The sequence below is a fragment of the Ctenopharyngodon idella genome, chromosome 2 (genome assembly GCF_019924925.1).
Source record: "Ctenopharyngodon idella isolate HZGC_01 chromosome 2, HZGC01, whole genome shotgun sequence".
NCBI lineage: Eukaryota > Metazoa > Chordata > Actinopteri > Cypriniformes > Xenocyprididae > Ctenopharyngodon > Ctenopharyngodon idella.
Window position 1 is genome coordinate 28158541 of NC_067221.1, and position 23037 is coordinate 28181577.

A 23037-nucleotide genomic window follows, 5' to 3' on the forward strand; every position below is an offset into this window, starting at 1 on the left:
ACACAATACCCACAAACACATACACACAATGAAACAGGTGCTCGGCGGCGACCTGACCCCAAAATGATATCATTCTTTTAAACGGTGGCACGGCAGCCCATAAGATACACCAAATAATTTGAAAAAGCATACTCACCCAAACACACACTAGACGGACTTTGACAGTTGCACTCGCGTCTTGCATCCATATTTTTGTAGCGTCTCGTGCGTGGCGTTCTAAAAACGTGGTGCTCAACTTAAAATAAATTCAACTTTAAAAAAAAAAAAAAAGTGTCTCTAGAACTGCACTGACCCCTGTCTCGGGTTCTTAACCGCAAAAACGCATTTTGTGTGTAAATTGCCCCTAACGTATTGAAAGATAAACAGCGCATTCTTATTTCAGTGTTATTTAAGCAGCCAGTTTGCTCATACATTCAGTTTAACCACATTAGCAGCAAGCCAAAATGTATGTGAATTTTATACAATTACTACATTATGTTCTTTCTACATCTATGCAATAAATGCACGTTCTTAAATTAGCAAGGTTTTCTAGCTAATATCAATTATGATTTTAGTTGCGGCCAAATGTCACTTGAAAATCAGAGCTATATGTAAATCAATATGTACAAGTAGCCTAAATATGAAGATAGGCTACATATTCATGAAGATACAACTCCCAGTAATTATCATCACCTTAACAGCACATGAATATCTCTGTCTGTTTTCACTCATGTGATTGTCCTCTGCTTTTCCACTGCAGACTTAAGCGCGTGAGTGTACGCGCCGCGCCGTTACTTTCAGCTAAGAAAAATACTACAATTTTCTGGTGTTATTTTTTTTATTGGTTAGGGCATTTTCCAGCCTTTAATCAAACTTCTCACTCACAACACACCTTTTAATCAATGCACAATTCATAAACAAAGTTCATCATTATATGTGCCTAAATTCTGCATTGTAAAACCCAACAAGTCATGCTAACTCATTTCATTTGAGGAAACCGATTACCTCAATTCAGTTCAAGTGTAAGGACTGAGGACGAACCAGACAAATGAATATTTCAGATGATTCTTTCAAAACATAATTCCAGAGGCCCAAATCAACATTGCAGGACCCAAGCTCAGAGAATCTAATTTTCGGCTCCAGTCCGTCTACAAAACAACCCCCTGCTAGGTACTTTTATGGCCACATATGTTTCCTGACTGAGGAGAAAGGTGGCAAACTTTAAGCCATTTGTAGAAACCAAATAGTCGAAAAGACAACGTAACTGGAGCCACAAGAAGATAAAGAGTCTTTGATCTCCAGATCAAAAGAAACAGAGAGACAGGCCTATTTCTCTGAGTGACCTCTGAATGACACAGAAAAACCCACAGAGACAGAAATAAACTGTATCAAATTGTTCCAAAACTCATAATTCCAACAGCATAATTCTATATCATGTCTAAACCTTATACATGTGACCACTTATGCTTAGAAACACTCATAATTCATGTAACTGTATAACTATTGAAGGGTTGAATGAAAGTATTCCGGTAACACTTTACATTAAGGTTCCCTTTGTAAAGGGTTTATAAAGATGTTTGTTAATGAGTAATAAGTCATTTACAAATGCATTATAAATCATTAATAATGCAGTTATAACTGCATGAATAAAAAGGGCGACTTTAATGCAATACCTGCCAAATAGTGAGCCGTTTTTAACTCACATGTTATAAATGCTTAATAAATGTATTAACACTTATTTAACTCAAAACCAGATTTCTGGTTTATTTCATGATGCAGCAAAAATTGACTATCATAATTAGACTGAAGGGTGTTGTATTTGCGCTTTTCTTATTAATATCTCATGACTGCCACTTTTCTTACTATGTTGCTTACCAGAAGTTTCTGTCTTACCCATGATACTCTCCAAAAAGGTCATGATGCCTATCCACAGCAGTGTATAAAAACTGATTTCTTGTTTTTTAAAGATGAAATTCCAACTTTATTTTGAAAATAAAACAAGAGATAATAACCATAACTTGATTAGATATTAATAATGAAAAATTTAATTCCAATTTTTTTTTAATTTAATTAAAAAAAATTCTGGCGTGTGACATGAGTTGGCGCTAGTGAGCATCCAATAAAGCCTTGCCACTTTCATGAGAAGAAGTGGCGCAGTTACCAGTATTGTTTCGACATGCTCTGAAGTGAAATTTTGTGTTTTGCGTTACTGATTTGATGGGTAAGCTAACTGAAGTGACACTGCAGACTATGTTTTTCAAGTGTTTATATTATAATCACTGTGTTAGTTTGTATATTACATGTGTAATCGCTGTGTTAGTTTGTAGGTTATTAATGTTCATAACTCATTAATAAATGGTTCACAGGTTTCCACTTTACATTAAGGTTCACTTTCACAGGTTATTAATGTTCATAACTCATTAATAAATGGTTCACAGGTTTCCACTTTACATTAAGGTTCACTTTCACAGGTTATTAATGTTCATAACTCATTAATAAATGGTTCACAGGTTTCCACTTTACATTAAGGTTCACTTTCACAGGTTATTAATGTTTATAACTCATTAATAAATGGTTCACAGGTTTCCACTTTACATTAAGGTTCACTTTCACAGGTTATTAATGTTTATAACTCATGAATAAATGGTTGACAGGTTTCCACTTTACATTAAGGTTCACTTTCACAGGTTATTAATGTTTATAACTCATGAATAAATGGTTCACAGGTTTTCACTTTACATTAAGGTTCACTTTCACAGGTTATTAATGTTTATAACTCATGAATAAATGGTTCACAAGTGTCCACCCTACATTAAGGTTCACAGGTAACTAATACTGGAATTAAATTTTTCATTATTAATATCTAATCAAGTTATGGTTATTATCTTTTGTTTTATTTTCAAAATAAAGTTGGAATTTCATCTTTAAAAAACAAGAAATCAGTTTTTATACACTGCTGTGGATAGGCATCATGACCTTTTTGGAGAGTATCATGGGTAAGACAGAAACTTCTGGTAAGCAACACAGTAAGAAAAGTGGCAGTCATGAGATATTAATAAGAAAAGCACAAATACAGCACCCTTCAGTCTAATTATGATAGTCAATTTTTGCTGCATCATGAAATAAACCAGGAATCTGGTTTTGAGTTAAGTGTTAATAAATACATTTATTAAGCATTTATAACATGTGAGTTAAAAACGGCTCACTATTTGGCAGGTATTGCATTAAAGTCGCCCTTTTTATTCATGCAGTTATAACTGTATTATTAATGATTTATAATGCATTTGTAAATGACTTATTACTCATTAACAAACACCTTTATAAACCCTTTACAAAGGGAACCTTAATGTAAAGTGTTAGCAGTATTCCTTGTTTGATAAGAATTTAAACCTCTGTCCCTAATTCAGAGTATGGCTTGAATGAAATCTGTGTAAAATGCAGCATATTCTGTTCAATAGAAATCATGTCTAAACTGTACTCTCTGTATTCTCTGCCGAGAGCGGGAATTCAAGAGACCCTTAGATAACACTAGAGTAAGATCATGGGAGGAGGAAAGTCACCTTTAAAATAAAGATGATACCTGATTGGTCAGAACCCCTCATAGAGGCGGGACAAACGCCTAAGATTAAATAGTCAGATCACTAAGACTTGAAGAGAGAGTAATTCAGAAGACAAAGGAATAACATGGCTTAAGACGGAGAACAGGCAATGACGGGCAGACAAGCCATTCAAGCCATCCAACTTCTCACTCACTTTTTTCTTTTCTTTTCTTTTCTTTTCTTTTCTTTAACTTTCTTTTATGTCGAGAGTCTTGTGTTCTAAATTAAGTTTTGCTGCAAAGTTTAACCAACGACCCTTTTGCCGCCTCAACTTCAAACTTCAGCCACGAGAGACTCATTCATTTGCCAGCACATCAATCCGGACCCAAAAGGACCTGCAACAAACCAACTAACCTGGAAACCCTTTTCTCCCAGCCAAGGACGCCGACAAAGGGAATCCGCATTCAAAGACAATTGACAAGCAAGTAACCCCAGATTCTAAAGCTGAGCTGGTGCATTAATTTAAAGGGTTAGTTCACCAAAAATAAAAATAATGTCATTTATTACTCACCTTCATGCCGTTCCACTCCCGTAAGACCTTCGTTAATCTTCGTAACGCAAATTAAGATATTTTTGTTGAAATCCAATGGCTCAGTGAGGCCTGCATAGCCAGCAATGACATTTCCTCTCTCAAGATCCATTGATGTACTAAAACATATTTAAATCAGTTCATGTGAGTACAGTGGTTCAATATTAATATTATAAAGCGACGAGAATATTTTTGGTGCGCCAAAAAAACAAAATAAGTGATCGCCGATATAGTATTTTATGTAGTATATTATATAGTAATGGCCGATTTCAAAACACTGCTTCCTGAAGCTTCGGAGCGTTATGAATCAGCGTGTCGAATTAGTGGTTCGGAGCGCCAAAGTCACGTGATTTCAGCAGTTTGGCGGTTTGACGTGCGATCCGAATCATGATTTGACACAAAAGATTCATAACGCTCCGAAGCTTCCTGAAGCAGTGTTTTGAAATCAGCCATCACTATGTAAGTCGTTATTTTGTTTTTTTTGGCGCACCAAAAATATTCTCGTCGCTTTATAATATTAATATTGAACCACTGTACTCACATGAACTGATTTAAATATGTTTTTAGTACATTAATGGATCTTGAGAGAGGAAATGTCATTGCTGGCTATGCAGGCCTCACTGAGACATCAGATTTCAACAAAAATATCTTAATTTGTGTTCCGAAGATGAATGAAGGTCTTACTGGTGTGGAACGGCATGAGGGTGAATAATTAATGACAGAATTTTCATTTTTGGGTGAACTAACCCTTTAATGATTCATGGTTTATTCAGGTCAGGTCTTATGAAGTGCATATTTTGCTAGAAATCATGCTCATAATTTCACTCTCTCTTAAAACTCCTTTCTTTCTGCAACTTGTATGAATGTGTGTGTGTGTGTGTGTGTGTGTGTGTGTGTGTGTGTTAGATATTAGTTTGTGTTAGAATAATCAATAAAGTCTCCTGTAGATTTTTAAAAAGAAGTGTCTTGCGTTATGTGCTTATAAATTTATTGTCTTAAACTGTCAATCTAAATGTTACCTTGCTACTAAATAGTGTTTTCACGATATTGGATTTTTTACAGTGTCGGTATTCATATCCGCTACAAGAGCTTATTACGTCCCGAGCAAATGAACGCTAGACGATTCAGTTGCTCGGTCGTAAACTGTGACTCTTTTAAAATTTCCCTATAAATTAATTCATTCATTCATTTGAGCTGATTTGTCTTACATAAGTTTAAAAAGGCCAATAGTTATGGGTACTCTGAACTTATTTTAATCGAGTCCACTAAAACAAAGATATTTTTTATTATACAACTAAACTTTACACTGCATTTAAAGACTTTATATAGTGGAAACGTCAATATATTAAGTAAAACCACTGAAATTACAAACTTTAAATGTACTCAGAGCACTTGCAATTACTGCTAGCTCACAACAGCACACACAAAGTAAAAACCAATAAGTTAAGCTAACTCATTACATTTAATGAAACGATTACCTTAATTCAAGTTAAGAAACAAATAGTTATGAGTACTCTGTACTTTTTTTCAGTTGAGTTCACTATGTATATATTGCAGTTATGTAATTAAGTAATTAATTAAGTGATCAATTAAGTGATTAAGTGATGATTGAGCATTAGTAATGAACACCTGCTGTTAACAAGCAGAATCACCGAAGGAAAGAGAAACAACAAGAACTAGAACTGGCTTCCAGCCACAGCATTAGATGAAATCAACTGAAGATAAAAGACATTAGATATTGAGAGATTTAATGTCTTCTTTTATCTTCAATTGATTTCATCTAATGCTGTGACTGCAGTCAGTTGTAGTTCTTCTTCCTCTTTCCTTCAGTGATTCTGCTTGTTAACAGCAGGTGTTAATTACTAATGCTCAATCATTACTTAATTAATCACTTAATTATACAATTATTATTCAGTTATCATGCTGGAACTAGAAATTTTCTATAACTCATTCAGTTTGAATTCTGTTTCAGTCATTGTGTCCACATAACTTTTGGTAATATTTGAGTGCAAGGAACTAAATTTTATTTAGTACATATCACTGTTTTTGGATAGAGGGGCTGAGGTATTTAATTGACCCCTTGGGCCATTTGATCAGCTCTTGCAGCACAGGGTCATAGGTTGCCAGCAGCTCAATAATGGCAAGGAAATTCCCACTGTTTGGCTGTCCCAAAATGTCTCTGTGTCCCCAGAATGTACATTCACAATGCGCTCCAGCACCTGTCTCCAAAAAAGCGCCGCATCACACAATGGTGCCATTAAGCTTCCACTGTTCATACACCACACAGGCTTGAGCATGAAACTGAGAGAACTCATGTAGTTCATTTTTTTCAGACAAATCTCTGACTCCCTTTACCCATGTGTAACCTTTGGCTAAAAGTATAGAAAGAAAAAAACACCCTGACTACGCCACCTAGGTTATTTCTTCACCCAGGAAAATAAGATAAAACCTCCAAAAAAGAATTAAACCAAAAGAAATTACAGTAATATGAAGGACCCTGCTGGTTCGGATGGGATTAAAGACAGAGACAGGACTTTCCAAAATAGTACAAATTTATTTCACAAAAACCACTTACTCTAAAAATGTTCTAAAAAAACCATTTACAGTTTGCCAGTTATTTACCCACAATTAATGAGAGACTAGATTAAATCCACTTTAACAGAAGGGACAAACCACACAGCAAATCAGTTCATAATTCTTAAAGCAAGTGATAACCAAAAACAAAAGACCAAAAAAAGGACAAATATACTCTCCCCTTCTGTTCAGCCTTAAAATCACAGCTCATCAGATAGTCACATGTGGATACATATGGTAACAGGCACTTGTACTAACAAAAATAAAAAGATAAAGAAAAAAAATATATATATACAAAAACAGCCAAAACGCAATGGGTAATTCACAATTACTATTTAAAAATCGTCCAAGCTGCTTCACTGAACAAGAATACAAAGCACGTGAGTTTAATATACTTGCACAAAAGACAAATGTCCAAGTGCTTACTCAAATATATCGTACAGATTAATTGGGCAGAATAATCTTAAAAAACACTCTGTAAATCAACGGTTCAAAACCGCAACGTCCGCACAATCGTACCACAAGACAGTGAAAGAGCAATATGAAACAGGTTTATATGAAACAGATCTGAAAGACAGGTATACAAAACACGTCTATAAAACAGCAGCTAGCGCTCATAGGCCACACCTGAAAAAAAAACAAAAAAAACAGAAAACAAATAGTAAAAGCGTTTCAAATGATTTCCCCATTCCCAAAAAAGAACCTACAATAAAGTTTCTTACCTCACAAGCGAGATTGTTAGATTACTGTAACTTTATGCTACCCGTGCTCATCACTTCATGCGCACATCCCTAATAACAAACATATTTAGACTGTGATCGGCGACTAGAAAAAGAGCAATAAAGCAGGTGACTCACCAGGGGAAAGCGACAGGAAAATATAAGCCGAAAGACCTTTTCTGCCCACACAACATGCACACAGGAGAAGAATCAAAGCGCCCCACTTGGATATGCTTTTTATAAATCCACTAACACACCTCAGTAATTGCGCGGCACAGGTGTGCTCAATGTCAGGACGCAGCTCCACGCCAGTGGGCGTGTCTTCCCACTTAAAAAATACACAACCATTGAAATGGAAACAAATAATAAAAAAAAATAAATAAATAAATATTTTAAAAAAGGCACTTAACCAGTCACACATGCATTATTATAGTGGTGCTGCGGTCTCCAAATAGTCAGTAGGGTTCGCAGTATGTACAGTCCAATCTGGGGAAGTAGCAAAGCCAGCTATGTGGCAGTTTAATGCCAGCTTTCTTTTTTTTTTTTAATAAAACACCTCTAAAAAAACAGCGGTTCTGCTGATTTCTGGGGAAGGGACCAATACGTTTACAAGACCCTGTAGTAATGATGTAACAAAGATCTAAGATGTTTTCATCAAAATGTCCCATATCTTTCGGGTAAGGCAGATGTGGTTGTGGCTGGTGCTCCTGCTCCATTTCTGTTTTGCTGTCACTAACTGGTGTCACCTCAACTTGGTCCGTATCATCACCATTAGTCCTGGCTTCTGTCCTCTCAGGTATTGCAGCTGAACTTCCTGGTTCTAACTCTTTGCTCTGCTGCTCTGTCTCTGACTGGTACAGCTTGAAATTGAAAATGTGAAAATATTAAATAATTCATTATCTAAGGCTAGAAATTGCCATAATCTACAAGGCTATTAATTAGCTGACCACAATAATTCATAGGCTAACTAGCAACCTGGTAGAGACATTCATTTAGGTCTACTAGTAGCCTACAACAAAACCTAACGTTGCATAATACATATCCAAGTTAAAAGTAGACATACAGTATCACTTTTCTTTTTAAATTTACACCTAACACAAAAGCCTAACATTATGATTATTTACACCAACATTAGCAAGTTTGCTCCTAAGTCTAGAGTACCTGCTAAATGATGGCAGCGGTGTAGTTGGTGAAGTATGGTGGCAAGATGGCAGCCAAGGTGGATGATATCTCTTAATTGCAGACGTCTTAGTGGTGTTTTTTTCAAATATTTGTTAAGGGAGAAATTCATTGTCATACTTTATGGACTACATGTATTTTATATTGGATTGTTAACCAGACGACAGGCTCTGGAATCGTTCCCACTAGGGTGTGTATTGACTTCCTCTCACGAAATGAAGCCGAGTATGGTCAACGGCTCTGGTGGTGCCATTAAACAAAAAGAGACGACTGCTTTTAAAATATCGAAATCTGTAGAGACACAAAAAAGTCAAGATGAAGGGACGAGTAGAGTTAAAAACGAACTGTCACTTCTTGAGTTGCAACAGAACATCGTAACCCTCTTATCCAAAAAAATTAATGAGAGTTCGGGGCACCTGGAGAATCTGATTAGAGAAAATATGTTCAGCATTAGAACCCTGAAAAAGTCAATTGACTTCATGCTGAATGAAGTTAAATACTTAAAAGATGAAATGAAAGCTGTGAAAGAAATAACTAAATCACACAAGCAGAAAGTTGCTGAGCTTGAACGAAAATTCAGTTCACAAACAGGTCTACTCGGGATCTATTCTGGAACTGTGAATTCCTTCAAGTGCAGCATTTATGGTTTACAGAGGACTTGACCGCGCTGGATGTGGAGAGCCGAAAACTCCTGTGGCCCATGGTAAAAGATGCCAGAGAGAAAGGTTGTAAAGCTTTTTTTGTGGGGAGCAGAGCCTTTGCTGATGGAGTTGAAATTTTCCCCAAATAAAGGTGTGGTTCTGATGGTTTTTGACCATAGAATAAGCGCTAATTGAAAGGCAATGGTCGAGGGGGAATGAGGAAAAAAAAAAAAAATACAAAATAATAATCTCCCAGGTTAAATTATAAATTAATAGGAATTATGCACCCTTTGAGTTACATATACCTTAGCTTACATATACCCTTTTTTTCTCTCTGTCTTTCTTCTGTAATTGTGATAGTTAAAAGTTCATGTTGTTATCATTTTGTTCCTTTAATGTCAGGGGTATTTGAGATTTAACTAAACAAAAGGCTGATATATAGAGATATAAACACCCACTTGTGAAAGAATAGACATGGAGTAATCGGGATAAATCTAAATAGTCAAGAATCCACTTTTGGTTCATTTCTAATTCGTTAGAAAAATACAGTGTCCATTGAAACATCAATATTGTCTGATCACAAAATGATTTATCTTCTCATTAAATGGAATAACGAAACTTCTTTTAAAGGCTCTAAGACTCATTGGAAAGTCAATAATAGATTATTGGAAATTGATCGTTTTAAACATGAAATTAAGAAGATAATACAAACATATTGTGGAATGATGGAAGGGAGAAGACATGCCTGACAGGTGGTGGTGTAAGGCTTGATTTTCCTGCTAAGACAAAAACTGAGATCAAACACCCTGCAATAAAGCAATAAAACTCAACAAAGAAATAGGACACCGCCTTGCCCAAACTCTCCTCCCAAACTCTCCTGAATTGGCTTCTAATTGTTTAAATGTGTAATTGGCATGACATATTTTTACCTGACAAATAAATGTTACATTTTGATTTATTCTGGACTCTCCTGAAATCATTATTTCTAGTAGATTATTGTGAGTTTGGTATTACCGCAAATCAGTGTCCAGAATAGATCATACGGGAAGGCTCAATAAAAGAAGCATGGGGCACATCATTTGAGATCTTTTCGATTTCTGACTATTGGCTCCTTAGTAAGTTGCAGTTTCCGTAAATATGCAAAACTATGCTTTTTGTGAGCAGAGTGCAACCGACTTTAAGGTAGATATTTACCCTGCATCCTCTGTCTAACAAGCAACTGGTGTGTTTGTGATCGTGAGAAGTACCACAAGGTTCCACAAGGGTGTCTGGTCCCACTTGCATCGAGCCAGGACACACATAACTTGACATGTAGGAGATGGGGTGGAGGTACTTCAAGAGGCCATTCCAATCTTTGATACCAATCTTTCATTTGAAGGCCATGTTACTAGCATCTGTAAAACCGCATTCTTCCATCTTAAAAATATATCTAAACTACGACATATGCTCTCAATGAAAAATGCAGAACAGTTAGTTCATGCGTTCATGACCTCAAGGCTAGATTACTGTAACGCTCTACTGGGTGGTTGTTCTGCTCGCCTGATAAATAAACGTACAAAATGCAGCAGCTAGAGTTCTTACTAGAACCAGGAAGTATGACCATATTAGCCCAGTTCTGTCAACACTGCATTGGCTTCCTGTTAAACATCGTATAGATTTTAAAATCTTGCTAATTACTTACAAAGCACTAAATGGTTTAGCTCCCCAGTACCTGAGCGAGCTCCTAATTCATTATAGTCCTTCACATCTATTGCGATCTCAGAATTCAGGCCAGCTGATAATACCTAGAATATCAAAATCAACTGCAGGTGGTAGATCCTTCTCCTATTTGGCACCTAAACTCTGGAACAATCTTCCTAGCATTGTTCGGGAAGCAGACACACTCTGTCAGTTTAAATCTAGACTAAAAACGCATCTCTTTAACCTGGCATATACATAACACATTACCAATTTCCAAATCCGTTAAAGGATTATTAGGCTGCATAAATTAGGTCAGCCGGAACCGGGAACACTTCCTATAACACCTGATGTACTCGTTACATCAGAAGAAGAATGGCATCTACGCTAATATTAGTCTTTCTGTTTATCCCGAGGTTCACCGTAGTCAACCGGATCCGGGCCGTATCCAGGTGAGACCAAGGACCTGCACCTTGACACGACCACAACGCAGCCCTGAAGTATCAGCAGAGATTGAGTCAACTAGATCATCCCCTGTGAAGGCCTCATCGACACGACAGCCACGACACAGTTCCTCAACAACCGTCCATACCGGCGTGATGAATACGATCCTCAATTGGATGGAACTGAAATAAATACTTTTAATGTTGCGATCCTATTGGACTTATGATAGCAGCCTGAATTGTAACAAAGCACTGTTGGCCAGAGGAGAACTGGCACCCCGACTAAGCCTGGTTTCTCCCAAGGTTTTTTTCTCCATTTTAACACCAATTTGCCACTTGTCTGCCACCTGATGTCACCTGATGGAGTTTGGGTTCCTTGCCGCTGTCGCCTCTGGCTTGCTTAGTTGGGGACACTTGACTTGACATTTGATATTACAGTGCTTTGATCTGCCTGCATTGACACTATTCTTTAAGAGCTGCTGTGCAGCCAAACAATGTACCAGTTATCAATGTAAAGCTGCTTTGACACAATCTACATTGTAAAAAGCGCTATATAAATAAAGGTGACTTGACTTGACTTGACACCTCACAGCACTCATAGCTACATGGCCTCCCAGTGTAGAACTGTAACTAAATTATACAACACAGATTATGGTAATATAGACACCACCCATCTCCTTCACAAACATACAGAACACACACCCTCACTACTACAACCTCACAACATCTCTACATGGCATAGATTATAGGACTATCCAAGCTAAAATTATTCACATTATGCAAATCTAGCATACATCATTTACCCTCATACATATAGGACAAGGGAAATTATTTTCGTAATTTCTTTTCAATTGTGTCAATCAATTCTGAGGTGTTACAGTCTTGTCAACTTCCTGTATGTAAACACTGTAAGTGCACAGAACATGTGCATGGCTATAGTCACACATCAATTGATTTAATTTCTGATCATTCAAATTCCAAATTCCAAATCTAAATGAGACCTGTTCAACACTGCAACTGGTCTCTTTGGACAAAATGTTTATTATGCCCAGTCCTTAGCATTGTTGCAAACTAGGAGGGCCCCCTAGTTTCCAACATAGGATTAATGACAAATGTATCTAAACAGTTAGAACTGAAATGCAGGCCTTTCTGTAAATCAGTTACACAATTCCCAGTCAGACTGGTATTATTGAGTGTGACTTAGCCTGTACATCAAATGCACAGATGATGGTTGCAAAAGCTAAACTAGAGATTTTAAATCTCTGTTTCTGTAAATCTCATTCTCTAATTGACCTGATTGAAACCTTAAATTTGCATGGGGCACATCATTTGAGATCTTTTCGATTTCTGACTATTGGCTCCCTAGTAAGTTGCAGTTTCCGTAAATATACAAAACTATGCTTTTTGTTACGAGTGAGCAGAGAGCAACCGACTTTAGGTAGATATTTACCCTGCATCCTCTGTCTAAGAAGCAACTGGCGTGTTTGTGATCGTGAGAAGTACATAATCGATCAATGTAACTTCCTGTGCGATACCAAATCCATAATGAACGAATAATTGAAAATATAAGGTAATTAGAATAATCAAAGATCTAAACTGATACATAACTAATGATTAATTTCTAATTGAAAACACTATATAAGAGTAATAATCATTTGAAATTGGAGTCAGATTAAACGAGCAGCTAAAGTAAAATTGAAACGTTCTAAAAATTGAGTGAACTTCACAGGGTGCTGAAAAGACATACACACATTATACCTTCGCCCTGTCTATCTGTCTATTTTCGGTGATGAAAATTTCACTAGCCTTCTCTGCTACTTGGATGATCTGATGGTTTTTGCTCCAAGTGAGCAGGTAGCTCTTGACCGACTAGAGCTGTTTTTCTCACGCCTGTCTAAACACAACTTAAAGCTAGCACCAAAAAAGTGCATTTTCCTCAGGAGATCTGTTAAGTTCTTGGGACACGCTGTCACTGAGAATGGTGTTCAGACTGACCCAGAAAAGGTTAAGGTGATCAGTGACATCAAGACTGTCGATCTCATGGAAGCTGATGGCATAACCCTTTCTCAAAAGAAGATCAGATCTTTCCTGGGTATGATTTTATATTATCAGCATTTCATTCAGGATTGTTCTGCTAAGGCAAAACCTCTGTTCAGTCTCCTATCAGGTCGGCCACAGAATAAATCTCAGAGAAAGTGTGGTCGAATGAGTAAGCCACTCAGTATTGTGAAGCTTTCGCCTGAAGATTGGACCCAGACATCAGTCATCCCTTTATTCTCTCTGTTGATGCTTCATTTGATGGCTGGGGAGCTGTGTTATCTCAGGTGAGAAAATTGCAAGCCCAGTTGCAAGCAAAACACTCTCCAAGTCTCAGATTAATAACCCAGCACATAGACTCGAATTTCTGGCTTTAAAGTGGGCCATCTGTGACAAGTTTAGCCACTGGCTAAAAGGGAGACATTTCACGGCATGGTCTGATAATAACACCTTGACCTATATTCTAACCAAACCCAGATTGGACGCGTGTGAACAGCGATGGGTGGCGAAGCTCGCTGTATACGACTTTGACCTGAAGTATGTGCCAGGCATGAAGAACGTTGTTGCAGATGCCTTGAGCAGAGAGCCCTTTGTTAAATCTTGCGTCAGCCATCGCCTGTTGAAAGAACCATACGTTTCTCTCTTGGACATGGTCAATGGTGTTGTTACTGGAACTGTGCAAGATGCCTTTCGTGTCACTAACAGCTGTCAGAATGTGCAGGCTGCCAGTGAAGGCGAAACTGAGAATTAGCTGCAGGATCATGTGAACGACTCATGTCCCATATCTTTTGATGCTGCTGAAGTTTCTGCTGCCCTGGGTGCTCACTGCGATGGTGGAGTTAGTCTGTTACCTGTAGCCAGTCTAACGTCACTCCAGCTTCCTGTTGAAGATCCATATGTTGCAATCCCGTTTTCTAGACTCGCCAATCTTCAAGAGCAGGACAACAGAGTCGGCAGAGTCATCAACTATGTTCTGAGACATAAACGTCCTTCAAAGAGTGAGAGTAAAAAGGAACCTAGCTCTGTGACAAACCTTTTGAAGCACTTGAAAAAGCTAAAGATTCATAATCATTTGCTGTACAGAGTAAAGAAGTATCAGCTGATGTATAGAAAACTCTTTCAATATGTCGTACCTGTTTCCCTGAAGCATGATGTTCTCCGTGGTGTCCATGATGCAGCCGGACACCAGGGGAGTGCAAGAACTCTCTCCCTCACAGCTGAAAGATTCTTTTGGCCAGGGATGAGTAAGGACGTCAAGCTTTATGTGAAAAACTGTCAAAGATGTGTTGTCGGGAAAACTCCAGAGCCAGATGCTCGTGCGCCCCTTGAGCACATTCGGACCTCTGAACCAATGGAGCTCATATGTATTGATTTTTGGGGTGCTGAACAGATTTCAGGGAAAGTCGTTGATGTCCTACTAGTGACAGATTGGGCTTATCCCTGTTTGGGCTTATCCGTATTTGGCCCAAAGGCAGAGTACTCCCCCCGTATTCCAGTTAGGAAAGTAACCAGGCAAGTGTGAGGAGACGAGGTGGTGGAGGGATGCTGCAAAACTGTCGAGGAATATGGGTGAGTCGACTGTGTCTATATATATGCTTTCACTCATGCTGATTGGGTAGATATGTTGATTACTGATTGCTAACAGCTGGCTGAAATGACGTGATGATTAGTCAGATTATTTGAACGTTGCTCCTCCCGAATTGTGTTAATAAAACATCATTTCACGGGTTCACACTTATAAATAATCAGATAGTAAATAATATGCGTAATAGTATGCATATTTGGCGTGCTGTCCGAGGAGAGGGCTCTGAGCTCGGTATTTGGCCCGAACCCAGAGTACTCCCCAAAAATTGCAAACCAATGCAGGACAGCAGCCGTAAACATTACTGATGACCCCCAAAAATTGCATTGCGTAGGCTGATTGTGCTGTTTGGAGGGTTAGTTTGAAGGGCCAGGAGACTTCTCGTCATATTGGATGAAAACATTACTGCTGCGGCAGTGAAGGTGAGTTTAGACAGGGCTGAGCTCCTGAGAGGTGACATCATTGCTGCAGCAGTGGAAGAATTGGCCAGAAGAACTGAGCTCCTGCGGGAGCCGAGGCGACATCACTGCTGCGGCAGTGGAGAAATTGGCCAAAAGTACTGAGCTCCTGCGGGAGCAAAGGCAACATCACTGTTGCGGCAGTGGAGAAATTAGCCAGAGAAACTGAGCTCCTGCGGGAGCTGAGGGAACATCACTGCTGAGGCAGTGGAGATATTAGCCAGAATAACTGAGCTCCTGCAGGAGCCGAGGGAACATCACTGCTGAGGCAGCGGAGATATTAGCCAGAATAACTGAGCTCCTGCGGGAGCCGAGGGAACATCACTGCTGCGGCAGTGGAGAAATTAGCCAGAATAACTGAGCTCCTGCAGAAGCCGAGGGAACATCACTGCGGAGGCAGTGGAGATATTAGCCAGAATAACTGAGCTCCTGCGGGAGCCGAGGGAACATCACTGCTGCGGCAGTGGAGATATTAGCCAGAATAACTGAGCTCCTGCGAGAGCCGAGGGAACATCACTGCTGTGGCAGTACAGATATGAGCCAGAATAACTGAGTTCCTGCGGGAGCCCAGGCGCATCACTGCTGTGGCAATGATAGAAAAATTCCATTGTATTGGAATGATGTTATTAGTGGAGTTGGATATGGTGGCTTGCAGGTATGTGTGAGAGAAAGAGCTGGAGCTGAAACCAGCTGAGGAAGAAAGGCCGGGACCGAGGCCGTTAGTGGAGGCAGCCTCACGCTCAGGTCGGCCCCTGGAGACAGGAGAGGGATGAGGAGGTTAGAACAGAGGGAAACTGAGGAGGAAAATGAGGCGCCTGGGCCTGCACCGTTAACGGAGGCAGCCTCTCGCTCGTGTTGGCCCCTGGAGCCTGGGAAGGAACAGGGTGGTTAGAAAAAGAGGGAAGCTGGGGAAAATAGGACGTCTGGGCCTGCGCCGATAGCGGAGGCAGCCTCACGCTAGGGTCCGTAGTTGAACTGTAGACCAAAGACAAAAGAGAGGTAGTGTGAGAGATGGCAGGATGAAATGGCTGAGACGGCTGAGCTTGCTTGGCAGGCATTGTTGGATGGGGTGCGGTGCTGGGGAAAGCCGCTGTGTGTGGCTAAGTGAAGGGAGGAGGAAAGTGGGGAATCTGGGACACGGCCCAGGCTTGCTGCTGCTGTGGCCTGACACTTGGTTCTAGCGCATGAATTGAAGATGCAAGAGTGAGGAGATGTGAGATAAAAGAGTGGCCTTGTGGGATTACTCGCATCATGAAGTTTAAGTAGCTGAGCGAAGATAGTAATTCCTGTTTAGAACAGTTTGGACTGTTTAGGAAGGTGGAAGCGAACATAAATATCCTATTGATTCCTTATGCCGTGAGGCCTGAAAATTAACTGTATTCAAGTTAAAGTCCAGAAATTCAATGGACTTGGCTGGACCCATCGTTTTATCCGGGGCGATTGGAAACCTGAGCTCAGCGAAACTGTGCAGGGCCAAGAAATCGATTATTAAAATTCGTACATATTCTTATTTTCTCGGAAGCAGCCTGAAATCCTTTAAACCTGCATATATTCACCTCTGACACGATGGTTTGATACTGTAAATGACAGTACTGTTTGTACTGTCGTTATTAGATGTTGAATGATCATCAAACAGCAAAGTACAATATGATTTAGATGATCGTTTGTTCTTTTAACTGTTGCTGGTTTGAGTCACAAGCACCTTCAATTAGTAAAGATCAAAAGAGACTCACTTGTAAAAGACAGAGCTTTGCATAATAAAAATGTGCACCTTGAACAGCTGGCTGAAATGACGTGATGATTATTTGAACGTTGCTCCTCCCGAATTTTGTTAATAAAACATATAGTGATGTTATGCAGGATGCCACTTGTGGTGAAGCTTCAGACATCAGATGACTCCTTCAAAGTGTTCGGACAATGATCAACACAGTCCAGAAACTGAGCATGTTCCTGAACCTGTTGAGAGTACAGAGAGTTTACCTGCATCTAAGCCAGATGAGTCCTCCAGTTGTGTGCAAGAACCTGATAACAGACCTGTCCCTGTCATTTGCGAACAGCCCACAAGCACACTAACAGGCCACATCACTACACGATTAGGGAGATCAATCAGGCCCCCTAACAGACTTTTTTGTGAAATTGATAGTAAACAAATTGTGAGAAGTGATTTACACAGTGATGCACAAGTTATTTTTCAAGGAACTAATTTTGTTGTTGAGTTGGTTGGTGGGTTGGTGGGAAGTAACTGGAATGTTATTGAACTGGACTAACTTACTCAAGGAACTTTGTGTTGACATTTCGCTAGCGAAACCCACACTACAATTTCGGCCTGCGAGCCTCACTGCCTGGACATTCTGCCGACCTGATCCGCTTGATATTCCGGTGAGTTAGCTTACATTTGCTCCTCGTTCTATTCATTAGTGATCAGTGGGTTGTGGGGGCTTGGTATTCTTGAATCAAAGGCTGCCCGGTCCCATACCTCCTGTCGATTGCCTCTCTGCGGTGATTTGGCTTCGCGCTGTGCCAGGTTGTGTAGATGGGTTGATTCTGGCTATTTTTCTTTTATTTTTCTATTGTTTTAACGAACTGGCCTTTTATTTGGATAATCCCTCATGATTCGTCCACTCGGCGGTGCATCGGCACTAATAGGATGTATTTTTATACTGAACTTTTAAATCTGAATTCAGCCTCTCGTCTGACTGCTGATACGTACAAAATCTGTACCTCGTTAGGAATTGCATGTCAGTCCCGTTATGTTCAGGGGTCTCGTCGTAGACACGAGAAGTTTCATACCAGCCATGCACTTAACAACTGTATCCCGTCATTTTGGTCAACTGCTCGTCGCCGTGCCAATAAGCCAGTGGCTACGAGGGCAGTATTAATCTTGACCATATCTGCTCTCTAGACTATTCATCTGTTAAAACTGTGTCAACTTCAACTTTTTCAACAACTTTAGCCTCATCTCCATGTTTGCACTACTCAATGCCAGATTTCTTTCAAATAAAACTTTTATTTTTAATGATTTCTACAGCTCCAGGAACTTTTTATTCTTGACAGAGACCTGGCTAAATGCTGGGGATGCTGCCCCATTAGGAGAACTGACTCCAGCAGACTGTATGTTTTATAACATTCCAAGAACTGTTGGCCGTGGTGGTCTAGCTACTGTGCTTAGAAAACATAATCACTGCAAACTTTTGCCTGTTGATGTCTTTACCTCTTTTGAAGTGCAGCTAATGAAGATCAATCAATCCTGTCCCGTGTTCTGTGCAGTCATCTACAGACCACCTAAATATAACAAGGACTTTATTGCTGAATTCTCAGAGTTTTTATCAACACTGGTACCACGTTGTGAAAGACTGGTAATTCTGGTAGATTTTAATATCCACATTTGCTGTAAAACACAACCTTTAGTCAAGGAATTTCTGTGCATGGTGGATGCCTTTAATTTGACACAGCTAGTTTCAGGTCCTACTCACATAAAAGGTCATACGCTTGATCTGGTATTAACCTCTGGCTTTCATGTGATCAATCTTGAGGTGGTAGAATCTGGAATTTCTGATTATAGTTTTGTTTTATTTGAATCTCTACAGCAACACCCCATTCCTCCACCTCCAGAGAGCCGTCACTTCACTTGCGTTATAACTTCTTCCACAGTTTTGAAGAGATTTACACCTCCAATTATCTCTCTCAAATTGAATTTAGTAAATGATTAATAAGCAATTTAAATGTACATTTATGCATCTTATTATTTATACATATAGTAATAGTTCCCATTCAGTCAGTCACGTTCGACGTTACGTCGATACTGACGTAATGGGGTCTCGCTTGGGAGCCCAATCACCTCCAAATGGTACAAAACAAGCCAATGGGAATTGGCCAGTGAGATTTACATGCCGGGCCACACCCCCGCCATCCGGGTATAAATAGGACCAGCACACTCACTTCCACACACATGGCACATGCCCTCACTGCAAGGGAATGTCCATGTTGCCGTTGCGATCCCGACTCTCCTTCTTTAACACAGAGGGTGTACTTGTGCCCGCAGTCTGCTGCCACCTGGCGGAATCGTCTGCGCCTCCCGTCCAAGGCGAGTAAGATGACAGCAGCTCTGGCTGCTAAGGCTTACTCTGCCGCTGGACAGGTGGCCTCCACCCTGCACGCCATAGCCATCTTGCAGGTCCATCAGGCGAAAGCTCTCAAGGAGCTGCACGAGGGTAGTTCTGAGCCAGGGCTGCTGCAAGAACTGCGCACGGCGACTGACCTCGCCCTCCGGATGACGAAAGTTACGGCGCAGGCCCTGGGTCAGACGATGTCCACCCTGGTGGTCCAGGAATGACATCTCTGGTTGGACCTGGCTGAAATGAAGGACGCTGACAAAGTTCGCTTTCTCAATGCCCCCATTTCCCAGGCCGGCCTCTTCGGCAACACTGTCGAGGACTTCAATCAGCAGTTCTCGGCAGTGCAAAAGCAGACGGTGGCCATTAAACACATCTTGCCCCGTCGTGATGTTGCCACCAATCCGCGGGCTGGCCCCCAACCTGCTCCTCGCCGAAGGCATCCCCCTGTGGCTGCACAGGCTCCCGGGAGATCGGAACCTTCCCATCCTCCCCGAGCCACCCGCAGGAAAGTGACGCAACCCGCCCAGGCTGCTAAGCCCTCGAAAAAGAAGTCTGCCGAGCGGTCCCGAGACGGGTGGCCCAGAGATGGAGGGGACTGCTCTGTCCCAGGAGACGGTGAAGGCACCGTTCTTCCCCCGGGAGTGGGCCGGGTGGAGAATCCTGTGTTTCATTTTATTTCCAGCGGTACCCACTTTGTCAAAATCTCTGGGCCATACAGGGTCTGTGCTGACAGTGTGCGACGCACCGCTTCCTCACTCTCGGCCACACCCTCTTTCGCCACGGGCAGGGCTTTGGCGCCCCGGGGACGCACAGTCTCCCCACGCCACCCTGCCCCGTCCCTCAAAAAATTAATAAGATGCCAATTTTCTCCATTTCTACAGTACAATCATACCATTCTTTACACAGTTCTCCTTAGGACAGCATTTTACAGTTTATATATATATATATATATATATATATATATATATATATATATATATATATACAATTGCTAGGATACATTTCTCAATACTTGGGTCACTTTTTCAAAACTCTTCACACCGTAATCACAACATCAGTCTATGTGGGCTAAACTGTGGATTATTGCTTTGGCACAAAATGCATTCAATGACTACTTCTTTCAAATTAACCTACAGGACAATCTGTAGACATTTACACACTCTTTTCAAAACTGTTCAAGTTCAAAACCTAATATAATGCAAAAATGAATAAGACATGTAGAAATAAGAAATGTATTCAGACAGAATAAGAAATGTATTCCTAATCTGAAAAATCCCAAAAAATTAAATATTATAAAAACAATTAGATGTAGCTGGACACCTACACGTGTGTTAGTCTTTCAATTTCATTACCATCTGTATAAAAGGGGGAATATTAAGAATAATTTTGTACTGTAATGTAAACACGGACCATGTAACAAATTGCAGTCAATTCTAAACTGTAGAGAGTGTCATTCTTGTTTTGTAAAGACATTTTACAAAGGAAACATATAATGCTACCTGTTGTTAGTGTTTTTTAGGATGTTGTTTTATAAGTGACAAAGTGTGTTTGTTGGGTGAAAACTGTAATTTCAAGTTCAAAATGTGCTAAAACATCCAAAACACTTCATACATGTCTCAAATCAACTCATTCTTAGATAACACTTGCAAAGATTGTCATCCAAAAAACAAACTTTGTCACTCATAAAACAATGACCTAAATGACAGCTTTCTATTGTTTAGAATTCCCTGCAGTACAAGATACATGGTCCGTGTTTACATTGCAGTACAAAAATTTGTTGTATATATGATTACGAAATTGAAAGACTGTGTAGGTGTTAAGCTACATCTACAGTTTTTTTTCCTACAATCTCTAGGACACATTTCTCAATACTTAGGTCATTCTTTTTTGTAAAGAATTTTTTTCAAAATAAGTCGTTGTGTAATGCTACCAGTTGTTTGTGTTTTTTAGCTCATTTTTTTATGAGTGACAAAGTGTGTTTGTTGGGTGAAAACCTAGTGTTTTTGAAGAATGAGATGTTTTTTTTTTTTTGTAGTTTTAGTGCATTTTGTAAACATTTATTTTATTTCCAGTAACAGATTTTTTTTTTATGGTTTTAGTTTTTGGTAATTATAATAACCCTGCCACAGTCATGTTTTTCCAACTTCTGCAGAGTTGAAGGCTGTTGCAATGAACTCCTCTTATGTCCTCAAATAATATAGTTAGATTGCAGTTTCCATTAACCAGGTGTGAATTGTAGAATATTAAATCACGCTACTCTTTTTCAGTCCCCTGTGAAAATAGTCTTGGCGCATTGCTTGAAACTTATTATAAATGTGTTTGGCAGGATAGGCTGTGATCTACCAGATAGGTTGAAATGTGAAATATATTCAAATGTATATCAAAATTATCTAGATTTTTGTATTAAAAAGAAACACATCATCCTGATTATTTGACACTGGTTTATAAGCAAAAAAAAACAAAAAAAAAAACAAACAAAAAAAACATAAAATATAAATTTGTAAACCATTAAAAATATTAAATATTTAAATAAATGTTACAAACATAAATAATACGATTAAAATAGTACTCTTCCAATAGTATTTTCCTTAGTACATGCAAATCACCTACCTCTCCATAGTGATGGCAGATCTTCTTACTAAGTTCTTACTAGGAATTGATCACGAACCCACAACCTTTGACTCTATCAACACAGCAAGACAAAAAGAGGCACAATGGATCATTTTCCCTCAAAACCATTCACCACCAAGTACAGGCAGTGACACTCAGGAGCAACACCACAAGCCAATAGATCCATTGTTCTCCCTTCTGTTTGTTTCTTTTATTGTGGTTTCCGACATGATTCTGTCATAGAGCCATTATCTCAGTTACATTCTTCAACCCTTTAAAGGCAATGAATTTTGTGTTTAAGTCCTACAGTAAAAATGGACTAATTTAAGCACTGATTACTGATAGTGGATTGTTCAGTTATGTCTTTCTAATGTTCACTGCTTGTTTAAAATGAGAAATATCATAGTCATATCATATAATTTAAAGAAATATCAATAATCTAGATAAAATTACAAAGCAACATAAGGAACCTGAAAATGAGAATCAGTAATGACAAACTTGCATGTGTCAGACTGTAAAAAAAAAAAAAAAATGGACGTAGTGTTTTTTTTTTTGTTTTTTTTTACATTATTATTATTTATTAAACAGAATTCAAGTACAAACATTTAAGACATATTTCAACAATAATAGATCTGTTTTCTCATGTTGATGCAGCATTTAAAGAAAAACAAAACAAAACATCAGGGGGGGGAAAAAAGGTGAGGGTCTTAATCTAGTAACATAAAGTCCAATGCAGAAAGAAGTTTCAGGGCATTTTTGTCCATTGTCCATTGAAGGGATTTTGCAAATAGCTTTAAATCATTCATCCATGATTGGGGTTAAACCTTTAAATATTTACATCTGTGGTTACAGCCTTCCAAAAGTTTGCCTAACACAATCAGGTTGTTTATCAAAA

At 39.3% G+C, this 23037-nt stretch overlaps 1 protein-coding gene across 4 annotated transcripts in view; it reads right to left on the reverse strand.

Annotated features, from left to right (window-relative positions):
• gjc2 (gap junction protein gamma 2) overlaps nucleotides 1–22602 on the reverse strand; it is a 321138-nt gene extending 298536 nt beyond the window's left edge. For 2 of the 4 annotated variants that reach the window (XM_051878568.1, XM_051878577.1), the window contains exon 1: nucleotides 22143–22267. The gene's annotated coding sequence lies outside the window, so the exon portion shown is untranslated. Of the gene's footprint in view, nucleotides 1–22142 lie in introns of all 4 variants that reach the window. The other 2 variants (XR_007927298.1, XM_051878594.1) reach the window with 2 other exon arrangements.
• Between the last annotated feature and the right edge of the window lie 435 nt (nucleotides 22603–23037).